Below are 2,310 nucleotides of genomic sequence, written 5' to 3'. Positions count from 1 at the left end.
CCTGCGCCCTAGCCTGTCGCCAGCTCGCCTGTACCCCACAGGCCGCCACCCGTGGCGCCCCCAGCACAGGAGAAACGTCGCCGCTCGGCTCAGGGACCCACTCATCCCCGCACGCTGGCCAGAGACCTGGACCGCCGGGGATCTCAGTTCAAACCTCCGAACCTGCCCGGCCGACGGCGGCCCCTATATTTAGTTTTCATAGTGTACTAGGTTCCCTTTCAATAAGCCATCAGTGTTATCAGGCAACTAGCCTAAAGTGCTTGGATAATAACACAAAACAAAACCCTTACCTTTCCTAGAGAAACCTTTTATTCTGTTTTTGTTGCTGCATAAGGAAAACAGCTTTGCCTGTAGGTCACTCTGGCCTGGACTTGTAACACCAACATTTATTTGGTCATTTAGGGATAGGTCAAACTGCATTCTCCTTAGGTCTATTCAGTTGATAAGTGATACTTAATGACACTGTTTTCATATGACCTTTAATAAGAACTCGTAAGTTGTACTGATTGATTATGCCCCAAGAGATGAGGGACTGATGGCAACTCAGATGGGCACCTCTAAAAAGATTAGTCAGTTTTCTGTCCTGCTCTAGCCAGATTTTTTTGAAAGCCCTGGAGAATGACTGAAATTCCCCACCAATATGAGACTATATGCAAGTTTTTACAGTATTAACTGGAAAAAATAATCTCAGCAGGATTCCCCCAACAGACCTCCTCAGATAAAACCGTTGACCAATGAGCACTGTGAGTCATTGCCATAGGCAGATGCTCCTTGATGGGACCATGGAGGCCCAAAGAAAGGGCATCGTTGAACCCATTACGGAAAAGAATGGACACCCAGCCTCGATAATCCTCCCCAGTTCCACGGCATTTCAGTGCTTGAAAGTCTGATCACTGTTTATATCTTTGTCATGAGGCTTAAGGTCTTGAAGCCATGTCTGAACTCTTTCCAGTGGAGTGAAAATTGCTTCTATTGTCCCGTGTGTGAGCTCTGGGCACTGACATGCTTTTGGGGAAGACAAGACAAATCCTTGTATGACCTAACATGAGTGCCAGTGTCATTGTCTTCTGCTCATCAACGGGAGGAGGAGTCCCCAATACAAGTTTCAGAATCCATCCCTCCTCAACTGAAGTATGGCAGCCTGGGTTTTGATTCCGTATAGCTACTGCCAAAAGAGGACCTTCTGGATGCGAAATGGGATGGCTATGTTGCTGAAAGCTGCAGAGTAGCCCCACATGTCATCTTCATTTCACTAACATCTGTAATGTGAGGCGACCACGCCTGTTTAGAAGATGTTAGGATTGGTGGCCTCTTTTCATGAGCTTCTGAATCCATCATGTTGCTTAAGATCTTTTTTCTTCATGAAGGAATTTTCAACCTGTAACACCAGCTGGGCTTGGTTTTCTGGGGGCTGATGGCTTGTTGGCGACTTGCCCAATTCCTTCTGTTGTTATTGGCTTGTTAGGGTCTCTCTTCTCGAATAATTTCTGGTAACTAGAGTTCCCATCACTGCGGGTGCCTGGCTCCAGGTCTTGCAGCCACCCACCCATAGGACAGTGACCCAGAAGTGAATATCAGAAGTTTTAAAGACTGATAAGCTTGATTAAGGACTGGGGTAAAGAGGGTATAGAGGAAGGAGGTGTTTACCATGTCACCTTCAAAAGAGGATGACAGATTTAACAGGTTGTCAGTAAAAGAGCAAGATGACGGGGCTGCAGGACCTTTGACCAGCTGCCTCTAGGACACACAGTCAGTCAGTATAAACCTGGAAGGAAAGGTCCCTAAAAGCTGGCACCTTGGGGAAGCCTGTGGAAAACTCACTGACAGAGTTTGGGGGCAATGCCTTTACCTTATCAGCATCTTCCCGTCAATGTACAGAGGCCTTGCCTCCACTAAAGAAGTGCTTGACCTGCTGCTGGGCAGATGCGGAAACCTGACAAGCCCAAACTGAAGAAAAACGAAACCGAAGTTCATCAGAGTCCAAGATGGTGATCAGAAATGCCATTGCTTCCATCCTAAGGGCCTGGCTGGACCAAAGGGCAGGGACTTCCAAAGCTTCTTGCTTACAGAAGCTGCTAGAATCTCTCAGCTGAGAGACACCAGGCTCGGAGAGAAGAGCACAGAATCTTCTTGAGCAGTTTACAAGTAAGTGAAAACCAAATATAGGCTTCCCAGCACAGTCTCCCTCAGCCTGGAAGAGGAAGAGGAAGCGAACACCAGGGCCCAGCCAAGTTCACATACTCCTTAGAAGATCCGGCTGACAAACCGGCTGACCTACATGGACATGCAGCTGTTCATAAAAATAAGGCC

The 2,310-nt window shown here is 47.6% G+C and overlaps 2 pseudogenes; both read right to left on the bottom strand.

Moving 5' to 3' along the window:
* Positions 1 to 222, bottom strand: part of LOC114006347 (glutaredoxin-related protein 5, mitochondrial pseudogene) — a 518-nt pseudogene extending 296 nt beyond the window's left edge.
* A 246-nt stretch (positions 223 to 468) lies between these two features.
* Positions 469 to 1,338, bottom strand: LOC102500464 (solute carrier family 25 member 51-like; annotated as a pseudogene).
* Positions 1,339 to 2,310: the final 972 nt, after the last annotated feature.

The sequence above is a fragment of the Tupaia chinensis genome, unplaced genomic scaffold (assembly GCF_000334495.1).
Source record: "Tupaia chinensis unplaced genomic scaffold, TupChi_1.0 Scaffold147224_1, whole genome shotgun sequence".
NCBI classification, from domain to species: Eukaryota; Metazoa; Chordata; class Mammalia; order Scandentia; family Tupaiidae; genus Tupaia; species Tupaia belangeri.
This window is presented reverse-complemented; position numbering and strand designations above follow the sequence as displayed.